Below are 25,225 nucleotides of genomic sequence, written 5' to 3' on the forward strand. Positions count from 1 at the left end.
AGCTCAAATTGGAAACTTCCTGGATAATAATTTAATACATTAATTTGGGTTTCTCTATATTAATAATCTATGTTTTAACCATAGGATATTTAATCAGAATTGATTCTTAGTATCAATTCAAAGAGTGTATAATTTCAGCTGGTAGTTTATACTGTATTGAGCATGGTTCTGATACTTATTATTGGCTCAAAGTTCATCAGTGATTTTTAATTTTAACAAGCAACATAATATAGTTTCATAGTCATTAATGACATTTTAATGGAAATCTGAAAACGTCTGTGACATTTTTAGATCCTTTGTTTTGTTAGTTATACTGTTCCTCAAAATGTCTAAAAGGGAAGGAGGATAGAAAGGAAGGAAATCCTTTCAGCAGAGCTTCCAGATAGGGATTGCTGAAATCTGGATGTTCACTAGGTGTCAGCAGAGAGTTAATCACCAGGATTAGCATTTGGGCAATAGAAATTGTAGGCAAAAGGCACAGTCCTCTTTGCCTTCATGTAATGTATATTTCTGCTTTAGTCATAGTAGATACTGTAGTTCTAAATGCAAGGTGTTGTGCATAGATTACCATATGCAAATTTTATTCAAACACGTATTCACTCTTGGCCCTGTTTTAGCTATGCATTTTTCCTTTCTTAGAAGTGAGAATATGCCCATCCCAGCACGTCTTTGCTTTTTATCTGTTTGCTTATTTTGTTTTTGCTTGCTTTGAGAAGCCAGAGTATGGAGCCTTGCCCCCTCTCCCCCCCGCTCCAGATAATCAGCCTGATTTTCAGTGCTTATTCTCCAACACATCAAACAGGTTGGGACTGTCAGACTTTTGAAAAAGAAAGTGAGAGGTCTGTTGCTTTTACAGTGACCACAAGCAACTGCCATTTAGCATTCGGCAAAACTAGATCCTCTTTGGGTTCCTTCCGAGTTATCAGCCCTTGGCTAGGAATTCTGGAAGCAGGCATTGCTCTCCAGGCAGTTATTTTAATCTGCCCCCAACGGAGTGATTGCAGCACACTCACTCTGAAGTGAGATTTGGTATGTAGGCTGTTGAGTAAAGTGACCAGACCTCCCTCCCTCCTTGGTGGGACAGTCCCGCTTTTGAACAATTTGTCCCGCGTCCCACGGCATTTTAAAAAAATCCTGATTTTTCGGTCGGCCATGCACGTGGCAAGAAAACACCGCACAGCAGTTTGCAACTGCTGCACGGTGATTTCTACTGTCACAGGCTCCGGAAGCTGGGGAGGTCCTTTGCAGATGGCTAGAACTGGCCGCCCGCAAAGGATCTCCCCAGACTTGTTTTGATGAGCGTGGGGCGACTGATGGTAGTTCGCGCCGGCCGCACCCACTCAAACTATCGTCAGTCACCCCGTGTGCAGCAAAGCAAGCTCGGGAGGTCCTTTGTGGGTGGCCAGTCCTAGCCGCTTGTACCTGGCGCTGCAGCTGAAGTGAACCCCCAAAGCCCCCGCCGCAACTAGAATAACTGCTGCCACCTCCTCCTCATCCTCCAACAGCACCACCACATTTGCTGCCCGATGCTGCGGCTGAGGTGAAGCCACCAAGCTCCTGCTGGTGCCCCGCCTGTGGCAGCGGTGCCTCCCCCTCCGCTCGGAGCACCTGAGCTGGGCACCGCATTACCCCTGCCGCCTCCTCCTCTGCCGTGCTTTTGAGAAGCCATGGGACCTTTTTTTCCTGTTCCTGCCCCCTCCGCCGCCCTCCTACTGGCTCCCGTGGCCTCATAGCTCCTCAAAAGCACGGCAGAGGAGGAGGAAGTAGCGGCAGGGGTAACGTGGTGCCCAGCTCAGGTGCTCTGAGCGGAGAGGGAGGCAGCACCACCACTGCCAAGGGCGGGGGTGCCAGCGGGAGCTTTGGCGGGTTCACCTCAGCCGCAGCACCGGGCAGCAAATGTGGTGGTTCTGTTGAAGGTGGTGGCAGGGGTAACGTGGTGCCCAGCTCAGGTGCTCCGAGCAGAGGGGGAGGTGGTGGCACCACTGCCACGGGCGGGGGAGCCAGCGGGAGTTTTGGCAGCTTCACCTCATCCACAGCACTGGGCAGCAAATGTGGTGGTTCTGTTGGAAGCAGCGGCGGCAGGGGTAACGCGGTGCCCAGCTCAGGTGCTCCGAGTGGAGGGGGAGGTGGCGGCGGCGCTGCCACGGGCGGGGCACCAGCGGGAGTTTTGGCAGCTTCACCTCAGCCACAGTGCTGGGTGGCAAATGTGGTGGTTCTGTTGGAGGAGGAGGCGGCATATAGACTAAATTTTTAATCAAGACAACCCCCACCCTGTCAATGGTGTTCTGCTTTACCAATGTTAAAATCTGGTCACCTTACTGTTGAGCTTACAATCCCTCTGCAGGAGTTCCCCAAAACTCCTGACCAAATGGTTGCTTCCAAAAGGCCAGCATCATGAATCATTCTAGACACACACACCCTCACGGATATTGTTATCCCTCTTGCAAATACATAAAGATTTAACTTCTTACTTGAATGTTTCTAATTTCCATGCATACTTGTTCCTAAAATGTTTGCATTGGACATGTCAGCTAGCATTAGGCCATTACAGGGACAGCAAACGGTGGGGGGAGGAAATAATAATGGGATGTCCTACAGGGTAACTGCAGGGTATGGATAAAAGTCACAAGATGGCAGCCATGATAGGGCAATAAAAAATTCTACCTGTTTTTGTATGCATCAACCATACCTGTCATGGCCTATAGCCAGATGCTAAGTATTAGCATTGCTTAGACGTATCAAAAATATGGAAAAATTTCCAAGTCAGAAAATCATAAATTAGTCTCCTGACTGCAAAGCAAAAATTACCTAAAGTAAACTCTTCTTCAAGCTCAGCTTCAGCCCTGGTGACTTTATGGAGATAGAAATTTAATTTTTGGCAGCAATGAAGAATGATTCGCCTTTATTTCTTTTCAGGATGCTTTATTGTTAATATAATTATATACCATTATTATTATAGTAGCTTCCCATCTAAGTAGTAGAAACTGGTTCAACCTGCTTTGCTTCTGAGTCCAGACAATTGGTAGATTCTGCCACATGCTCATGTTTTCTCTTACTCACATCCATCCATCCATATATACACCTGCATTTACACACACACACACACACACACACACACACACACACACACACACACAATTTTGTTTTGATCAATGATCAGCAAATTACAAAAATGCATAATGAAAAAGTATTCATACAAGAGAGAGAGAGAGAGAGAGAGAGAGAGAGAGAGAGAGAGAGAGAGAGAGAGAGAGAGAGAGAGAGAGAGAGAGAGAGATGCATACAGCATGTTGGAGGTGCTATAGGTGTAAACATATAAGATAAAATACAGACATGAGTCTCTGTGGCACCAACAACTAGCTTGCCCTCAAGGCAATGAGACTGTGGCCAACTGGACGCCAGGGAGAACGAAGCATAGTTTCAGCATGAGATAATGAAACTCAGTTGAGAACAGATGGGGGAGGCAATTGGGACTGAAGTTTTATTTTCAGTCAATAGCTAATGCAGGAGATTGGCAAGGAGGCAATAGCAGCTTGTCACGCACCCTGCTTCTTGGCAAGCTTCTCCTGTTTGCCAAGGCTATCCTGTGGTGGATCTTGTTACCCAATACTGCCAGGAGAATGTTTAACCAAGTCAGGGAGTAGAGGAGCTCCAATTGTTCCAGTCATTATCTTTGATCGCCTGGCTTTCTGTGAAGCAGGAGGTAGGGATCAGAACCAGGGAATAAGCAGAGTTCTGGAAATTGCAAATTGGAAGGGGAGGGGGGGGGAGACATTTGCAAATTGGAAGGAGGGGGGAGACAGGAATGAGGTGGCAGATTGATTGCAAGGAGAGTCAAAAGAGAATGAAGGCATTTCAGATAAAACAGGTTGCTTTTACCCTGTTCAATGTACTAAGCTGGGTTAGCTCAGAACTCTTTTCCTATGAGCTGTACCTGGATAGTAGATGTCCCTAAAAACAATTCCTACAAAATAGTTCCTGGGGGATCGTGAAACTTGCACAGAGAGAGTGTGATATTTTTTTTTCCCCCCTCTTTGGGGAGCCTTGGCTGACGAATGAGATGATACTTCTATGGCTTTCTTCTCTTCCGGTTTATAATCTGGTTCTTCCTTATAGTACTTCAGTTTCTGAAGCAAAGTAACAAATCCTGCAATCACTGCCTTATCCCCACCAAAAGCATTTGTTTTAGCTCTTTTCATCCTTAGAATCTGGCACCTGCATTCCGTAGTTCAGTGCCATAGGCAATTAAGCAGGTTATCTATGTGAATGAGTCATCCTTGGCCTAAAGCAGTGACTTCTGAGCTAGATTGTCTCCTACCTATCTGACCCCAAAGATGCCTAAGTGTACATTGGAAAAAGAAATCCACCATAGAAAGTGCTTGCAGCTTGGTGTGTGCACCGGAGAAAGAAAATCTCACAAAACACGATTTCTTTTTATTTCTGCTGTGGCCAAGAAAACTAAATCATTCAATAGGAAAAAGTAAGGAAAATGGTGATTCCATGAGGTGCCTGCCTTCCTATATAAATGAACTGGTATAAATGGGCCTTTGAAGTACAATGGACACTCAAAATACCTGTGTATGGAGAAGGCTTTTTGGTTTGGAAGACAATACAGGTGATATTTGAATTACTATGGCAATTGGGACCAGAATTTCCATTGCTAAGTGAAGTGGTTGCAAAGTCCCTATTGCTGTCGTTACGCAAGGATTGTGAGTCCTTAAGCAAGCACTTCCTCACAACTTCCTTTTGGTTTCCAAAAACCAAAGTCAGTGAGAAGCTACCAGGAAAATGTAAATTCCAAGTGGTTTGCAAGCAGGTAAATAGGAAGGAACAAGGGGATGCGTGGATGGCCAGGGAGTTGTGCTGTGGTGCTTGGGCTGGCTGCTGCTGGATGGGGGAGGATGTGCAAGGGTATATAGGTGGCTGGCAAGGTAGGTCATGAGCACAGAGGGGCTGGGGAGCAGGTGGAAGGTTGGGGAAGACTTACCCAAGCATCTTGTGACCTTCCCTACCAGCTTCCCCATTGACTTTCTTGTGGGAAGCTGGCAGGAAGACCAGAAATCAGAATCAAGTGACTGCAGGACACTTCAACCATCATAAGTATCAGCCAGGTGCCATTATGTGACTGAGATGGCAGAAACTTTGAGGACTGGTCATAACCAGAGTGGGTTCCTACCGGTTCAAACTGTTCGGCCAAACCAGTAGTAGTTTGCCGGCCTGGGTCACTGAAACTGCCAGCGACCTAGGCCTGCCACATCTCCAAACCAGTTCCTCAGTCAGGGTGGCATGTTTTTTCTCCATTTTTTAATGTTCTGTGCACATACACATGGGAGACAAGGGAGCGCGTGCGTGCAAAATTGCATGTGCAATAAACCAGCAGTAATGCTGGCTGGCAATAACCCACCGCTGGTCATAACCTTTACTATTCACCACCATCATGACTTTGAATAACCACTGAACAGATGGTTGTTAAATGACTTAAACGGTTGTTAAACTGAATTAAATAAGCCAAGACTGAAGCCATCCATCCAAATGCTGCTGAACTATATACTCCTGTGAATGGTTAAGCCAGCATTTCTCAACCTGGGCCACTTGAAGATGTGTGGACGTCACTTCCCAGAATTCTCCAGCTAGCGTTGAATGGGAAATTCTAGGAGCTGAAGTCCACGTATATTCAACTGGTTGAGGTTGAGAAACACTGGATTAAGTGACAAGTGAAGAAATATAGATTCTACATTTCCTGAAATAAGTCATTTTGTACTTTCAGTGGTAGAATCTTTGAATGCCAGAGTGAGGAAGGTACAAGTGGGGAAAGGAAAAATTCATGCCCCAGGTACCAAAATTTGAAGGGAAAAAAAACACCTCACCTATGGTGTCAGTTGTTACGCAAGAAGAAAACTAAGCTAAATCCCATTCAGAAAACAGGTTTTGCTTTTACACGCAAAGTCTGACTGGCATATTTCAAGTTTTTCTGAAGAACTGGGTGGTTTTCTCTGAACTCTCAACTCAAATAAGACAATAGCTTACACAAACCAACTGGACTTAGTTCTGGATTTTCTGGCCTATGCTTGCAAGGCATATAATTTGGACAACGTTGGAGGAGATTTTTTTTTAAGCACTGCATTAGCACTGGAAATGGGCTACAGGGCTTTGAGATGACTTGTCAGTGAATTTTGTTCACTGAACTCAGTTTTGCAATACTTCAGTGGAAAGATTGGGTCTAGGATTTTAGGGCATTTTAGGGGGTCTCTTCAAGCAAACAGCAATTAGATTTTTAAAAACTGACTTGGTAATGCAGGTCACTTTTCTGTTAATAGATTTATTCATGTTGTGAGATGTGTGTGTGTGTGCATGTAGATACATACATACTGTTGTGGCCTGTTAGCGGCCAGTGGAGCTGGCAGCAGATTCAGACAGTGAGGAGGTTGGGGAGGAACATGGGCCAGTCCTGGAGTCTGATGAAGGTTCTGATGGGGGCTCTGTGTCGGAGGTAGAGAGGGGGCCAGAGCCATATGTCAGTTATCAGCTGCCTTCAGAGTCAGACATCAGTGAGGTAGACAAATAGCTGGAGCCTGTTCCCAGTGTGTGCATTAACAGAATTGCCAGACGAAGGGAACAGCTAAAGAACAAGGGTTGACTTGGGAGTAAGGCCACAGGTGGACGATGAATGGCTCCTCTCAGAGGAAATAAAAGAGGAGCGAAATGGGGAGGGGAGTTTGCAGGAGACAATTAGTTCACTTAATTTGTTCGTGACTCTCCGTGACTCCTTGCCAAGTTTTGCAAATATCAGCCTGTCAGCTCTCCAAGCCAGATAGGGTCTGTGACTGTAAATCCTTCCTTGAAAGATTTTGCTGGATGTGAATGAGCAGAATTCAGTAAATTAATAAAAGAGTTTTTGTCAGAACAAGGAGTTTGCTTCATGCTCTTGGGAAGCCTAGTTCAAATTCTATAGAATCAACCTTGCCCTCTTTCTCCTAACTTATGCTGTGTACTCAAGTTGTCAAGTTGTTCAATAAATGAAGAATGCAAGTGTACAAGTAGTTATTAGCTCCCAGTTCTATGATTTGCCCATGTTCAAACACATTAAAAGAAAGCAAACATTTCACCATTTTATCACCCTTTAACTACCCTGAGCTTGGCTATGCCCTCTTCGAAGGCTGTCACTGAGCCCTTTTCTCTTTTTCATCATCTAGTATTGTCATTGGCTGCATTATTAATGGAGCTGGGCCCAGATTCTACCCACACAGCAGCAACGCCCTTGATAATTAAGGGGTAACCTAATAGACCACAAGAGGTATCATCATATTTCTATTCAGTAGGAGGTCTTGCTGTCAGGATTTCTCTAGTGCAATAGTACATTGTTTGGTCAATAAACACATTTGGAGCCATTTTCTCTGCCCACAGTGATTGTCAAGCTGAGGGCAAAAGGCAAGCTGAAGTACACAGCACACAATCCTGAATGGAAACTATCAAGACAGCTGTTTCACAAACACTTGTTGCCAATCATTGCTATGGGACAAGCCTACACATGCAGCCTTGTCTTATCGCTCAGGAGTCTCCACAATAACGGGCAGCTTCTGGGTCATTTAATCTTTCTGTTTGTTAAGGCAGGCTTTAATGGAATCTTTTTGCATGTGTTCATATCTTTGGAAAGACAGAAGGAACTATCCCATTCTGTTCTGTATAATGGAATTTCTTGATGAATTCAAACTATTCTCTCTTCCACCCAGGGGTGGGCTGTTGGGGGTTCGCAGGAGTTCGGGCGATCCTCTAGCTAGGATTCTGCCCTCAAATGCCACCCCTGGCTGACCACACCGACCCCATCCCTCCTACCCTGCCCCTCCCCTCCCAGGAGTCTTTACGTGGCCTGTTCATCAAGACAGGTAAGTGCAGGGCCTGCGTAGAGGGTCAGGGAGGGGGGAAACGGGCCTACCTGAGGTTCCAAAAATCCAGAAACGTGTCTGTTTCCAGCCTCGGGAGCCCAGGAAAGCAGTTTTTACCCTCCCGAAATCTCCAGGAAAGCCTCTAGAGGCTGCGGAGGGTGAAAAACAGGCCTACCGGAAGTTCTGGAAATCCAGAAACAGGCTTGTTTCCAGCTTCCAGAGGGCTTCCGGAGCCCGGGGAAAGCAGTTTTCGCCCTCCTGGGGGCTTAATGAAAGCTCGACAAAAACCTCTGGAGTGTGTTGAAGATGAAAAACACACACACACTACCATGGTGCAGAAGGCCGACTAGGCCATGCTCACCATAGCAATAGCAATAGCAGTTAGACTTATATACCGCTTCATAGGGCTTTCAGCTCTCTCTAAGCGGTTTACAGAGTCAGCATATCGCCCCCACAGTCTGGGTCCTCATTTCACCCACCTCGGAAGGATGGAAGGCTGAGTCAACCTTGAGCCGGTGAGATTAGAACTGCTGAACTGCAGATAACAGTCAGCTGAAGTGGTCTGCAGTACTGCACCCTAACCACTGCGCCACCTCCATGGCCATGCATGCCCAGCAAATGGGCAGCGAACCCATTGCTGCAATTTTTGAAGCCCACCTCTGTCCACAACCAATCTTATGCTAGTCACATCTCCCAGGGGACCAGTGGAAACCAATAGCTGCACATATACCAGCCATACTGGGATGAGTAATTTATTCAAGGATATGTATATATCCTTGAATAAACTATGAATGCACCTTAATCTATGTGAAATCACTGGCAAGCTGTGGATATTGTTTGATACTCTCTGGATACTCTCTGGATACGGCCAGCTCTGCCAACAATTCAGGAGTCGGATAATGGCCTCTCATTCCACGTCCTTTAAAATCGGGAGGAATAAATTTATAGTACCAGTTCACTTGTAAAGAAGAGTTAACGTTCTTCTGATTGTAATCAGGCAAGATGTGAGGACTCAGTTTGTGGCCGCAAAGCAAACCTCTACAGCATCTGTTCCAACTCATAGCTGAATGGTGTTGCCCTGATTATTAGGAAAAGTGATTGTTTGAGTCCTCTGCTTTGATGCCTTTTCTTTTCTTTCCATGTCACCAAAGAAATAAGATGTTGGCAATGGTTCATGGGGAGAACACCTTAACATTTCTCTCCCCTTCTCTTTCCTTTTCTACATAGTAATGAGCTGCCACATTGAGATTCCTGTGTCCTGCGTTTCAGAAGCAAAGCTAGGAGGGGGTTGCTTAAGCATTTCTCTCTTACACTATTTCCCTATTGCCTTGCGATTTCAGCCCCTGGCAACATTATAATTTTTATAATTTTTATTTCTTACCATGGAAGGCTGACTGAGGCTCTTTAGGAAGAAGAGGCAGATCTGAGACTGGGAGAGGAGGTCCCTGAAATAGTTTGAAACAACCAATAAATCCCTTTCTGTTCATTCCAATTGCTGGTTTCCTGATTTTGCTCCCAGCATCAGGAATAGTGAAAAGTATTAGATTTTACCGTCTCTTGCTGGGCAATTCTGGAATAATGTAGTTAAAACACTAATGTGCCACTCTGCTCTAAAAATGATCTAAGCCTGCCTCACTGATAGGATAAGGGCAGGGCTGAAATCCAACAGGTTCTGACAGGTTCTGGAGAACAGGTAGCAGAAATTTTGAGTAATTCATGCCACCTCTGGCTGGCCCCGAGTGGGGTGGGAATGGAGATTTTGCAGTATCCTTCCCCTGCCATGCCCACCAAGCCACGCCCACAGAACCGGTAGTTAAAAAATGAATTTCACCACTGGATAAAGGGCAAGAAAGAGAAAAGAAAAATGAGTTTGTTATTTTCAAGAATTGGTTGTGTTAAAGTTAAGTGGAAATAGGGAAATAGTTATAGAAAATAGAACCCTGCAAGTAGAATCCTTCCTTCCTTCCTTCCTTCCTTCCTTCCTTCCTTCCTTCCTTCCTTCCTTCCTTCCTTCCTTCCTTCCTTCCTTCCTTCCTTCCTTCCTTCCTTCCTCTCCCCCTCTTTATTTCTCTTGGATGATTCTCAAAAGATTTCAATGTGCAATATCAAGTCTTTATTTAGGCTACTTAGTATACATAATCCCCCCTCCCTTTTCACAAACTATCTGTGCCCATTTTATGATTCCAGTGAACTGCTGGGTTTTGCTCTTATGCCAGGAAAGAAAGCCTTTTTCAATGCAATGATTGACAACTGTTTAAAAGTTGTTTAGTAACTGTTAGAGGGGAAGCTGATGAGAGCACCTGCCAATCCCTTGGCGACCTCATCCACTTATCAGAGCAATATCATTTCCTGGAAAGCTGACAACTATATTCTTTGGACCTGAGATATTTGTACAATTTATATATGTGTGAAAATTCAGGATGGATTATTTCATTATAGAATATACCAAATTATGATTGCTTATCTCTATTCATCTCATAATTATTTAAGCCCAAATTGCATTTTAATCTAGAATCATAGAACCCTGCTTTTTTTTTTGTCTTTTCAGGCAATTCTATTGTGAATAATGATCAGTGCACAACTAAACAGTTAAATATCTAGATATCCATTAATCCTGCACTGGTTTTTGGAAGCTAATATATCAAAGATATATTAGTAATATTACATATAGTTAAATGTTTCTTATTAGCATAATAGCTTTGGAATCATAATAAAGTCTGCCTCATTTCCCAAAACTTCATCAGAAAGGGAGGGATCACAGCACTATAGTACAGCAAGCAGATGGTAGCAGATCCATTACTTGGCATCTCAAGTTTAAGAGGAAGTGAGCAGTGTAAAAGCCTTCTGCTGAAGATCCACTGCTAGTAACAACAATGTGAGATAAGCAAAATGATGCCCACCTATAAGAACCATTCAAGGTGGGTTGCTCCTGGTTTGGCCTGGATTGGGGGAACTGCCCAGAAGCTTCTGTACATGCACAGAAGTGTTGTGTGCTCCCGGTTTGGCCTGGATTGGGTGAACCGGTAACAGCATCAGCGAGAGGCTCCACCCACCCACCTGGACACTTCTGTGCATGCACAGAAGTGTCCTGCATGCACGGGTGCATGCCCAAACCAATAGTAAAAAAGTTGGCAATCCACCACTGGTACCACTGAGGATAATTCCTTCAGTACTCTCTAAACTCTCTGAAATCTAAAATTTCTTTAATAATCATTACAATAGTGAAGTTGCAAGTTTGGTCTAGTGCCATGATGGTGAACCTATGGCATCATGTGACCCTCTCTGCAGGCATGCGAGCCATTGCCTCAGCTCAGCTTCACCACACATGCACATGTGCCTCCCGCCAGCCAACTGATTTTTGGGTTTCTGTTGCGCATATGCGGAGAAAGGGGTGCATGTGGGAAACATGCATGTATGTGTGGGGGGCAGTAGGTCGCACATGCATGCACAGGGGCAGGGGAGTGCAGGGATGTGGGCATGCGCATGTGCTATCGCACATGTGTGTGCATTTTCAGCACACGACGACAAAATGGTTACCCATCACTGGTCTAGTGGTTAAGGCACCAGGTTAGAAATAAGGAGACTGTGAGTTCTACTTCTGCCTTAGCCATGGAAGTTACATGAGTGATCTTGGGCCAGTCACTCTGTAAAATGTGTTTGTTCAATATGTTCACCACCTTGAATTGTTTGTAAAAAATAATAAAGGTAGAAAACAAACAGAACAAAAGAAAATGTTGCCAAAGAAAGAGTAATTTTTTTCCATCATTAATGCCAAGAACATATTGGGATCAATATAGACCTCATACTGGCAGGGGTAAAATCCAGCAGGTTCTGACAGGTTCTGGAGAACCGGTAGTGGAAATGTTGAATAGTTCAGAGAACCAGCAAATGCCCCCTCTGGTTGGCCCCAGAGTGGGGTGGGAATGGAGATTTTGCAGTATCCTTCCCCTGCCACCAAGCCACGCCCAGCAAGCCACACCCACAGAACCGGTAATAAAAAATTTGAATTTCACCACTGCATACCAGTAGTCCTTGTCAAAAATAGCCACACAGGGGACTGTTTGATTGTTAGGAAGATTGTCAGGAACCAAAACCAGAGATATTGTCTACCTAATTGGAAAAAGAATTGCAATGTAAAGAATATCTTGGGTGTTCAGGTAGTGGTTGTAAATGTATTTTATACTGGCCATGTCCACCATGTGACATTAGGTTTCTCTTTTTGGTATGAATAGTGATCCAAATGACACCTCTAAACTAGGTTAATTAACATTGAATATCAAACCAGTATGCATGCCATTTATTTAAAATATGTAATTTGCTCTGAGTTGGTGCTTTGTATTCTGATGTAGCAGAGGTGGGTCGCTCCTGGTTCGGCCCAGATCAGTTGAACTGGTAGTAGCATCGGCAGGAGGCTCCACCCACCCGCTCAGACGCTTCTGCGCATGTGCAGAAGCGTCACGTGCACAAGCGTCACGTGGGAGCGTGCCCAAACTAGTAATAAAAAAATTGGCAACCCACCACTGCAATGTAGGTATATCAAATGGATGTAGAAACTCATTCTCACAAGTGCAGAGTCCTTAATCCCAAGAGCCTTTATAAAATACTTTTAATTTTGTTTTGACTGGCTCTTGGCATCAGGGATTTAGTTGCTCAATAGAAAAGCTGAGGGAGGCTGCAGCCTCTGTATTTGCTCCTGCTAAGTTATTCTCCACAGATGCAGAAACATCTATTATTGGAATTTCTAGTATAATATTCAACATATTTTCCTTTCCCTTCCTTTCCCTTCCTTTCCCTTCCTTTCCCAACATAGGGAAGAACTTCATTTTCTTTTCTATCTTCTGCTTTAAACGAGAAGTGCCAATAAGAATTGCAAATGCTAGAAATAAGTTCCAGGGGCTGAACGCTTCCAAGAAAAATTAGCGTGACAGAAAAATGTTTCCAGGTAGGATCTCTAAGAGAAGAAACCTATTTTCTCTGTTACAAAATCCTATATTGGATACTTTGGAAATAAAAGTCTCACCAGACAATGAGACCTTGATCATTTGCAAAAATAATAAGAATAATAAGAATAGTATTTACTGCTTTTAAATATACATTTAATGATACGGTAAGTATTAAAGGAAGTTTTCTGGAGAACTTCTGTCTAAAAATGGTGCCCTAGTACTGACGTCAGCTCTAAAACAGGTGATTATTTGACTTGTTTCAGAGAAAGTTTATCTGTATGGTTAGCCTTTCCAAAGCCAAATTATCGACTGTTGGATTCTACTTCATCATGAATGCTCCAGGGCACCTAAATGGAATTTTACAAAATCTCAGACCAGCCTGATCCTAGTGGCAGACAAGCCTGTACTCTGTTCTGCACCTGACCCTACTTAGGGTGTGTCAAATGAAAGGATTTTTTGTATTGCTTCATCTCTCTCTCTCAAATGAATGAGTAAACATATCCGAAAAAAACCACTTTAACTGCTACAGTTACGTAAGAAATGCATCAATAAGCGGAAGCAGTATGAAAGACACTTTTCCAGGAACAGCAGTAGAAAGCAAATTCTGATTCATGGTACTGTTCAGTTTCTGGGGGATACAGGGCAGAGATGTATCCCTGCTCCCTATTGTGTGGGGCCATGCTTTTACTCTTCTGCCAACCTAGCAGTTCGAAAGCATGTAAAAATGCAAGTAGAAAAAATAGGGACCACCTTTGGTGGGAAGGTAACAGCGTTCCATGCACTTTCAGCATTGAGTCATGACCACGAAGATGTCTTCGGACAGCGTTGGCTCTTCGGCTCTGAAACAGAGATGAGCACCGCCACCTAGAGTTGGGAACGACTAGAACATATGTACGAGACGAATCTTTACCTTTACCTTTATGCTTTTACTGAATTTAGACTACAGAAGTTAGGGTTTGAATAAAGTTGCTGAGGATTATGGAGTGCTGCTCCTTGTGGAATAAATGAGTTGCTATTCACCTATTCCTATGATTCTAGTACTGTTAGTTGAAATATTTACCCATGTATGATTACTGCATACCCCATTATTTCAATGTGAAATAATAAACATACACAATATATTTCTGATAGCTGTTTTGTAAGGATGATGTCCTAAAAGGCAATTTTTAAATACTTGTATAATAAAACAAATGCTATATTGTAGTATAAATACTACCCAATATGGATCATTTTCCCACAGATTATGGCATTTGCTGCATGTTCAATGAGTCATAAATACCAAAGAAAATTGCATTTGAACAATGAAAACAACCATAGTTATTTTAATCTCTTTCACCCTCCAGATATGCTGAGCCATACCCCTATTCTCACTTTACTTACACAGAGAATGTTTGTCCTTTATAAAATGGCCTAAGGCTTTCAATTAAAAAACAGACACTTCGTTTATTAAAATAACAATAATACACAAACTGCTTGCAATCTTTAGCATACTTTTCCTACGTTGTTTTCGTTGTTAACTTCTGCTTCTATTTTTTGGGAGTCATCTCCAAAATATGTAATATGTATATTAAATAATATACATGATACATATTTTGGATTATAATATATAATATGTATTGCCTTCTCTTTCTATTCATGATTGCAGTCACTTTTCACTGTAATGCTAAACGGCTTTGGTAGGCTTTCTCAAGGGCACTCTGCTTGATGTATAACAATAAAGTTCAGCTTTTCTCTAATTCATTGTGTAGCTTTTCTTCCCCTTGCACAAACATTAGGCTTGTTTTTGTGATAGAATATAAGATGGAGGATAACAGCAAACTCCGATACTTAGCATTGGTTTCTGTTCTGTTTCAGCCCTGACCCTCTACAACAGCTTTTTCAAATGAGTCACTAGATCTCTTAAGTATGAAAGGTGGAGTTGGATTTGTTCAACCATGTGGATTATATGACATTATTTGGGCGAAAGAAAAGAGGGGGGGGAGCTCTTGGTGGATGAGTGAGGTGGTTACATATACAGGCTTTCAAGCAGGAAGGAAAAGTAAGCCTATAGGGCTTCAACAAATCTTGTGTTGTTTTGGTTACTGGGGGATGGCAATGCATGATCTGCAAAGAAAATAACATTTGGCAGGTGTTAGACACCCATCGCCTTCTTCTTTCATCACCGCATTTTGATTGTCAGATGATTCCTGACTTTCTAATCTTTACCATCACTGCCACCTGCTAATGGCCTCCTGGGCACAAAAGCTCTGTTTACATGTCGTGCTTACTTGTGACCAACTAAATGGTTTATTCAATTAATATTTTCCATTTGCACGACACATTAAACCATAAACAATTGCACAGGTAGGGTTCATATAGAATAACAGAGTTGGAAGGGACCTTGGAGGTCTTCTAGTCCAACCCCCTGCCTAAGCAGGAAATCCTATACCATTTCAGACAGATGGCTATCCAACATCTTCTTAAAAACTTCCAGTGTTGGAGCATTCACAACTTCTGGAGGCCAGTTGTTCCAGTGATTAATTGTTCTAACTGTCAGGAAATTTATCCTTAGTTCTAGGTTGCTTCTCTCCTTTGTTAGTTTCACCCATTGCTTCCTGTTCTACCTTCAGGTGCCTTGGAGAATAGTTCGACCCCCTCTTCTTTGTAGCAACCCCTGAGATATTGGAACACTGCTATCATGTCTCCCCTAGTCCTCCTTTTTATTAAACTAGACATACACAGTTCCTGCAACCGTCCTTCATATGTTTTAGCCTCCAGTCCCCTAATCATCTTTGTTGCTCTTCTCTGCACTCTTTCTAGAGTCTTCACATCATTTTTACATTGTGGCGACCAAAACTGGATGCAGTATTGTTTATCGTTTATCGTTTATCATTTAATTTATTTGTATGCCGCCCTTTTCCCTGAAGGGACTCAGGGAGGCTCACAACTCAAAAGGGAGGGGAAATACAAACAGAGTAACAAAACATAAAACCATACATAGTTAAAAGCACAACAATCATACCATTCGAAGTGGGGCAACGAGTCTTTAGCCCCAGGCCTGTCGGAACAGCCAGGTTTTAAGGGCTATGCGGAAGGCCTGGAGGGTGGTGAGGGTACGAATCTCCACGGGGAGTTCGTTCCAGAGGGTCGGAGCAGCCACAGAGAAGGTTCTCCTCCAGGTAGTCGCCAGTCGACACTGGCCGGCTGATGGAATTCGGAGGAGGCCTAGTCTGTGGGATCTAATTGGTCTAGTGGAGGTAATTTCAAGTGTGGCCTTACCAAGGAATTATAAAGTGGTATTAACACTTCACGTGATCTTGATTCTATCCTTCTGTTTATGCAGCCTAGAACTGTGTTGGCTTTTTTGAAAGCTGCTGCACACTGCTGGCTCATATTTAAATGGTTGTCCACTAGGATTCCAAGATCCCTCTCACAGTTACTACTATTGAGCAAAGTACCACATATCCTGTATATAACCCATAAGGCTAAAATGTGACTGGCTAATTTTTGATTAAGTGTGATTGGGCAACTTTAGCATTATAATCCATTTTAAGAATAGGACTCAAGACAGGAATTGGAGCTAGAACTTAGTTATGAAATGAGTCCAAAATCAATGAGGAAATTATATGAGAGTAGAATGGAGAAGATCATATATTCCCAAAACCAGTTTCCCAACTGTTGCTTGTCTCACAGCAGAAAGAGAATTTGTAGATAACCTCTTCTCTGGATCTGCATAACTTCAGAAAAAGTATCTGTTTTGGATGTGATCAGTGGAAGATAATTTTATATTGTCAATAGAGGGAAAAGGACACAATAGGCCATATTTCTCTGCATTCTGGTATAGCAAGCATTGCCATGACGCAAAAGGAGTATGGACTCATATTATTCTTATTGATTTGTGGCTATAATTTCTATATTACCTTCAATATTGTATATCAGTTATAATTGTATATGTACATGAAGATAATGTATCTATCTTGTTGTTTATGTTCCCCCTTTCCCAGTTTTATGTGAGCCGCCCTGAGTCCCCTCAGGGAAAAGGGCGGCCTACAAATTCTAATAAAACTACCAAAAAAAAAAAAAAACTACCAAAAAAACTATGCATTCATTCATAATTCACTCCATTCATGATTTTCCATCTCCACTGAGAATTTTTGGATAAAAGATTATCATCAGTGGTGGGATTCAATTTTTTTTCATTACCGGTTCTGTGGGTGTGACTTGGTGAACGTGGCTTGGTGGGCATGGCAAGGGAAGGATACTGCAAAATTCCCAGTCCCTCCCCACTCCTGGGGGAAAGTTACTGCAAAATCCTCATTCCCTCCCCACCCCACTAACCTGCTTTCCAGCTCCATTCTCCTGTTCAGGTCAACAAAAGAAGATCAGCTGGGAGGCTGGGAGGGGCCAGCCTTTTGCCAGTTCTCCAACCACTCAAAATTTCCACTTCAGAATTGGCTGAATACCACCTCTGATTATCATGTGGAACAGATAGATCAGATTTTGATTTCATCTCACAAATCAATAAATACTACTAATATTCTGTCTACATGACAGAAGCACAGATGTCATCCTTAAGTGGGGTTTGATGGTATACATTGTTTTCCTTTCTCTTGGTACCTTCAAAAGGTTTTGGGGAATTAATTCTCAGAATTTTCAGCTGAGTTAGCAAGTTTGTGAATGAAATTACCTTCATTGGATTGGTGAGGGCAGTTACATGGAACTGGGCTTATCTATACGGCACGAAGGTTGCTAAATGTATTCCACTTCTATTTTGATATCTTTTATCTGTCATTTGCATGGAAGATTTTTACTACAGAAGGTAAACGATCAGCTGAAAAAATGCTTTGTATCTACAGCAGAGCAGCTAATAACTTTGCTACAGTAAGTGATATACTTTTTAGAGTTAAAAAGTCAACAGAATTACATTTTTTTTTAAATTTTGCATGCTCTTTTATTAATTTACAACATCCAATTGGAAAACTTTCAAACTATCCAATAGTCAGAAGTCTATATATTACATGATTAACATTATATTATTTGTCTAAGCACTGTATGTGGATATTCACAATTAATACCTTATATACAAATATTTTAAAAATGCCCATTTGCCTATATACAGTCAACTACATATAGTGTATCAAGTAATATCTGAACTCTAGAAGTTTCTAAAACTTCAAAGACGCCAATAGAATATAGAATACAGAATAACAGAGTTAGAAGGGACTTTTGAGCAGAGGTGGTATTCAGCCAGTTCTGACAGGTTCTGGAGAACCAGTAGTGGAAATTCTGAATAGTTTGGAGAACTGGCAAATAGGCTGACCCCACCTCCCAACTGATTTTCTTTTGTTGCCCTAAACAGGAGAACGGAGCTGGAAAGCAGGTTAGGTGAGGAGAGAATGGGGATTTTGCAGTAACCTTCCCCTGCCACACCCGCAAAGCCACGGCCACAAAGCCACACCATGGCCACCAAGCCATGCCCATAGAACCGATAGTAAAAAAATTTGCATACCACCACTGCTTTGGGGGTCTTCTAGTCTAACCCTCTGCTCAAGCAGGAGACCCTATACCATTTCAGACAAATGGCTGTCCAATCGCTTTTTAAAAGCCTCCACTAATGTAGCACCCACAATTTCTGAAGGCAATCTGCTCCAATCTCATGTGTCCTTAGTTCTAGCTCACTTCTGTCCTTGATCAGTTTCCATGCATTGCTTCTTGTATTGCCTCCGGTGCTTTGCAAAATAGATTGCACCCCCCCCCCCCCGCCCAATTGAATCCAGAAAACCACATGCTGCCACCTGAGACACAAGGGAATATATTGAATCACTGTGAAAAATAACTACAAATTACTGAAGCAATCAAGCTAACCCACATGCCACAAGCAAAGGGAAAAGACCCACTAGAATGGGCTAGGAGCCAGCCTGAGGTAAGGGAAATTCCTTCCTGCTCCTAAATTTAGCAATCATGCACAGGGAATGAAAGAAAAATAAAGGAGTCTTTCTGAGTCATGCTGTTGAAAATCCTGCTTTTAATTGTGGTAACCTCCAATGCCTCAAAGGGAAAATCCAATTATCTGAAATTCGAATTGGAATAATCTCAGTCAAAATGTGCTACCAGCTACAACTAAAAATACATGGGACTTATAATCAATTTCTGATGAAACAAGCAATACTTTATAGAAGTTTCTTATTACAGCAGTAGTGCGATGGTTCCCATGTATGTTTAGTCTAAAGCCACTTGCCATCTACAAGCTCTTTCAAGACTCTTAGACAGTCGGTGTAGTTATTAGCTAGGTATTAGTTACCTAGTTTGATAATGAAACATCTTCAAGCAAATAACCAAGTTAGAAGAGTGCCAAGGACTCCACAGTTCAACCCCGAGCTACAAATATTATGTTCTTTTGGTAATATTTTCACTGTGTCCAGAGGGTAACTAATGCTTAATGTGCTCTCTGCTGCTGCCTCAGTTAATTAGCCTTTACATTGTTATATTTTTATTCTTTGCCTTACAAAAAAACATGAAATGACTTCTGAAATCCATATCTTAAAGCATCAAGATTTTAGTTCTCTGTTTCAGCAATCCTGTTTCAAAATATACTGCTTATTAAACTTTTAGTTAGGAAACATACCCAACAGACCTTTCTCCTCATATTTTCCCCATAACAACAAGCCTGTGAGGAGAGCTGAGAGTAAGTGACTGGCCTAAAGTCATCCAGCTGTCTTTCATGACTAAGCCAGGACTTGAACTCATAGCCTCTTTTTTTGGTAGCCTGGTCCCTACTAGACCAATCTCTCGCTCTCTCCCTCCCTCCCTCCTTCTCCCTCCTCTCCCCTCTCTCTCACTCTCACTTCCATCTCTCTTTCAATTACCTCCAATAGACCGATCAGATCCCACAGATTAGGCCTCCTCCGAATTCCATCCGCCGGCCAATGTCGACTGGCGACTACCCGGAGGAGAGCCTTCTCTGTGGCTGCTCCGACCCTCTGGAACGAGCTCCCCGTGGAGATTCAAACCCTCACCACCCTCCAGGCCTTCTGCAAAGCCCTTAAAACCTGGCTGTTCTGACAGGCCTGGGGCTAAAGAGCTTTCGCCCCCCCCCCTCTCGAATGGTATGGTTGTTGTGTGTTTTAAATTGTGTATTGTTATGTTCGTCTTTTTATCCCCTGTCTGTACCCCCTTCCCTGACTGAATTGTGAGCCGCCCTGAGTCCCCTTCGGGGAAAAGGGCGGCATATAAATGTAATAAATCCAATCCAATCCAATCTTTCCCCTCCTTCTCCCTCCCTCCCTCTCTCCCTCTAGTAAATAGATAGTAAGAGATATACTGGAAAGAAAACAAGACCTCAAAATAGGTAGTCATATATCCCCATTTCTGAATATATGTTTTTAGCAAAAATACAATGGAACAATAAGATTTGGAGACCCGAGTTTCCCTTTCATACATGAGCACCGTGTTGAACATAAGCAGTTCAGCCTTTTTTCCCCAACCCTTTTTCCTGGCATTAAGCCTGAACTTTCTACTCTATTTACATCCTTTCTTCTTGTAAATGATTTGGATAGAGCGGGCAAGTGGCCAGATGTACTTGTTTAACAGGTAGGGTGATCTTGGAGTAAAGGAAAAAGAAACTAATGAGCTCTATAGGGAGTTGTACTCAGCTTGGCGATTGCAGGGTGATACAAAAAATCTTGCGGGATGGGGCGGAGGTAGTACTGATTGCCCCACACTGGCCCCGAAGGCCTTGGTTTGCCGATCTCCAATTCCTCTTGTGGACAGACCCTGGAGAACCTCCCAGGAGAAGTTCTTCCTCAGTCAGGGGTCTCTGAAACACCCGGACCCTCAGTGGCTCCAGTTGCCCACTTGGCACTTGAGCAGAGCATCTTGAGGAAAGATCTCTCCTCCCCCAGGGTTATACAGACTATCCAGGCAGCTTGCAGACTCTCCACGGAGTGCATTTATGGCACTACATGGTGGGCCTTTTCAACATGGTGCATCTCTAGGGGCCTTGATCCGGTCCTGGCCACTGTTGCACAAGTTCTGGACTTCCTTCAGGCGAGGCTGGACAGAGGGTTGGCTCCCAACACGATTAGGAGACAGGTCTCGGCCATTTCATCGGTACTCCTGGGCGGTAGATATCAGACACTGACTCACCATCTGATGGTCAGGTGGTTCGTCAAGGGGGCCTCCAATCTTAAACCACACACGGTCAATGTTCCCTCTAATTTTTTTTCAGTGTGAGCAGAAAAGTATAGTGTTTGAGCGGCATATTTTCATACCTGAGCACCTGAATTTTTTTCACAGATGTCACCTAAGACAACAACGAAATCAGTATTATTTGAAACTCAAAGTTATGTTTATTCAAGGTACCCACTTAATTAAAAGTGTTATATAATATCAGTATCATTTAACAACATTCCTGCTTAGCAACCAAATGCTCAGAAAGTCTGGCATTTGAAGCACGCAAGTCTTAAAGCTGTTGTTACAAGATCCTTGCACCCCTAACCCTTTAGAAAAAAAATCCCAGGGGTCTTCAAACCTGACAGCTTTAAGACTTGTGGACTTCAACTCCCAGAATTCCTCCTCCAGTCATGTTGGCTCAGAAACTCTGGCATTGAAGCATGCAAGTCTTAAAGCTGTCAAGTTACAAGATCCTTGCACCCATAACCCTTTAGGAAAAAAAACACCTAGGGTCTTCAAACCTGACAGCTTTAAGACTTGTGGACTTCAACTCCCAGAATTCCTCCTCCAGTCATGTTGCGGCGATGTCATCTGCGTGGATCTCCTCCATCTTTGGTTTTTTTCACAGGGAGCAGGGCTGCCGCTGAAGATGCCGAGCCCCCGCCACCACTAGAATAAGTGCTGCCACTGCCTCCTCCTCCTCCAACAGCACCACCACATTTGCTGCCCAGCGCTGCAGCTGAGGTGAAGCCGCCAAAGCTCCCGCTGGCACCCCCGCCCATGGCAGCGGTGGTGGTGCCTCCCCCTCTGCTCGGAGCACCTCAGCTGGGCCCCGGGTTACCCCTGCCGCCACCTCCACCTCCGCCGTGCTTTTGAGAAGCCATGAGGCCTTTTTTTCCTGCTCCCGCCCCCTCCGCCGCCTTCCTACTAGCTCCTGCAGCCTCATGGCTCCTCAAAAGCATGGCAGAGGAGGAAGGGGGAGGGATAATGCGGGGGCCAGTTCAAGTGCTCCGTGTGGAGGGAGAGGCACCACTGCCATGGGCGGGGGTGCTGACAGGAGCTTTGGGGGTTCACTTCAGCTGCAGAGCCGGGCGCAAGCGGCTAGGATTGGCTGCCCACAAAGGACCTCCCTGGGCACGGCTTTGCTGAACATGGGGCGACTGATGCTAGTTTGAGCGGCCGCAGCCGGTGCAAACTACCATCAGTCGCTCCGTGCTCATCAAAACTGGAGAGGTCCTTTGCGGGCGGCCAGTTCTAGCCGCCTGCAAAGGACTTCCCCGCGTTTGCTTTGCTGAACACGGAGCAACTGACGGTAATGAGCGGCACAGCTGGTGCCTAGGAGGTCCTAAGAGACCGGCTGTGCCGTGTAAGCTCCTGCCGCCGTCCCCATGCCCGTGCTTATCCTAGATTTTCTGAGGCCCCTCAGCTTCCGGAGCCTGTGACAGAAATCACTGCACGGCAGTTAGAAACGGCTGTGCGGTATTTTCTTGCCATGTGTGTGGCCGTGCAGCCACGCACCTTATAGGGAGTCCACTCTCAATGAACCCCTAACTGGAGAACAGTTCTGTTCTCTACCTTTACCATCATAATAGTTGAATTGGAGAGAGAGAGAGAGGGAGGGAGGGAGGGATTGTTATTTTATTACACAGTCCTGAGCACTGGTATTTAGAAGGAGGTCGTATTCAGTTCCATATGTCTAATTCCTAACTAAATTGATGTGATTTTAGATCTTAATCAAAGTTGCTTTTCTTTACATCTATGCTGTGTTCATCTAAATTGTGCAGTATGGCTTGATTACATTAGGTGTAATGCATTTTAATACAATTCATTTTTGCTTATGCCTCATGTGAGGTGTATGTTATTAAAAACAGCTTAAAATATTACTTTTGTTAATAGTGATTGAAGCAGAAGTATATACTCAAGATCTTAGACTTCAATTTATGCAAAATAACTTAAGTGGAACCCTTCTAAATCACATCAATGTAAGTATTCATTGAAAACAAAACCAAATACCATTGATTTTAGGGAACTCACCAGAAATTGTTAATATTCTTAACCTTCTGATTCCCATTAAAGTAGATTTCTGATATTCATCAAGCCCTGAAATTGGGGTTCTTTTTAATGTAGGCAGTTCAGCATCTCACTTTGAATCTAGAGTTTTGTGCATCCTGATTATTCAAAAGCCAGACTCTGGGTTAAGAAAATATATTTCGTTTATGTTTTGTTTCTTCAGAATTCAGTTTACCCCTAAGAAACTGAAGAGCATTAAACTTTGAATACAGCAACATTAGAGTTCTAGAAATACTACTCCAGCCTCATTCCCTGTATGTTGGTCTAATTTCCAAAAAGAGCTGTCTCTTGCTCTAGTTTCTAAAAGCATCTCAGAAGACAAAACCATCATCTTGCCTACTACCCCTCTGCCACAATAGAAGATGACTTTCACTTGCATTCTCTATTTTCCAGTTGATACTCTCTCCTTTAGAATCCAGGTGCTAAAACCCCTTTGGTTTGGTCATAGATCAAATAGCCTTCCTCAGTCAGAAGATTTTGATCCTTGTACTTTGCTCAAGTGTAAATTTGGGTGGGTACAGTGAACTGGCAAGTCTACCCAGTAATTTGGCATAAGCTTAGTCTCTGCTTGGTATTTACAAATCTAATCCTCCTTCCAGTAAATGAGCTAGTTGAAAAACATGCCTGATTGATTTCTTTCCCATCCCTGTTGTTCTTGGCTTTCAATACTACATATAGTCTAAAATTCAATGAAAGTCTGTGGATAGTTTTCCTGACCAGTCACTCACTGCCAACTCTTTATGCAACTGAATTTGTAAACAGACAAGTACCTACCGAACTTAGATAAATAGAGCAGATACAGGATAAATCTCCTGGAACAAGCATACAGAAACAGAAACTGGGCACCAAATGTTTGTTAAGCTTCATCTTTGCCACACTGCAAAGTCTAGTTTGCAACACTGGAAATATGTAGATCTTTATGTCATAAGTTCTACCAACATACGTGCATTTTTGAGGAATATGCAGCATGCTTTGTAGACCAAAGATCTTTTTAAGATCCATTTAAAATTCTGCTCCCACCATTTCAGGTTTGAAATACAAGGATACTCAAACTAGCAATGATCTGTTACAGTCACATAGATAATATACACATTTTAAAGATTAATCAAAAAAATAATAATAACCAAAGAGAGTCTGGAAGAACATAGATAAGCCTTCATCCACATCCATTCTTGTGTCAGAATACAGCCTCAACGTTCTCCTGTGAATCCTTTGAATTGAAAAATGAAAAACAAAACCTGAATTTTGATAGACATACTATATGAGTCCCATCAGCTCTTTTTGAGACCCTTAAATTCTTATTACAGGATTTTGTTTTTTACTGTAGCAGCAACAGCGGCCAAGATCCAAAGTGACAGCTGGGGAAATAGGACAGTCTATTCGTATTTAGATCCAGGATTGTTGAATAAGGGGGAAATAATTGGGTTAAATGTCAGATTATTAATGGAAACTGATTTCTCTCGATTTAATCCATTGTCCCGATCTTTTGTTTTGCTATATATATATATATATAGATAGATAGATAGATAGATAGATAGATAGATAGATAGATAGATAGATAGATAGATAGATAGAGATAGAGATAGAGATGATAGAGATAGAGATAGAGATAGAGATAGAGATAGAGATAGAGATAGAGATAGAGATAGAGATAGAGATAGAGATAGAGATAGAGATAGAGATAGAGATAGAGATAGAGATAGAGATAGAGATAGAGAGATAGATAGATATAGATATAATGATACAACTACACAGCCAATCAATCCACTTACAGAAACAAAGGCAGCACTCCACACACTCCCACCAACATTTATAGAAAGACGGCAGCTCCGACCATGCTTTACTCACACAAACATGAAGCCGAAAACACCAGCCTGAAGATGGGAAGTGAGACATCGCCGAAACGTTGCCAAGACAATCTCAATCTTACACAGGAAAAGACCTGAATACAACAAGACCAGCATACCTACACCCATGAAAATCTACGTTTCAGCGAGGTCTCACTTGCCATCCTCAGGCCGGTGTTTTTGGCTTCAAGCCAATACATACATACATACATACATACATACATACATACATACATACGGATTGTATGTTTTTCTTTTTCTTCCACATAAAAGTGGGGGTATAAAAGGAAAGAAGGCAAAATGGCAAAGCTACTTCCTGCTATGATTAGCC

General features: G+C 43.0%; 1 long non-coding RNA gene across 1 annotated transcript in view; it reads right to left on the reverse strand.

Annotated features, from left to right (window-relative positions):
• Nucleotides 1-20,283: 20,283 nt before the first annotated feature.
• LOC148044685 (uncharacterized) overlaps nt 20,284-25,225 on the reverse strand; it is an 88,343-nt gene continuing 83,401 nt past the window's right edge. Inside the window, exon 4 of the long non-coding RNA XR_015697403.1 lies at nt 20,284-21,107. This is a non-coding gene — a long non-coding RNA (uncharacterized LOC148044685). The remainder of the gene's footprint in view (nt 21,108-25,225) is intronic.

Source organism: Thamnophis sirtalis, unplaced genomic scaffold (genome assembly GCF_051295495.1).
Source record: "Thamnophis sirtalis isolate CommonGarterSnake01/CBP01778 unplaced genomic scaffold, rThaSir2_p1.2 scaffold_7, whole genome shotgun sequence".
NCBI lineage: Eukaryota > Metazoa > Chordata > Lepidosauria > Squamata > Natricidae > Thamnophis > Thamnophis sirtalis.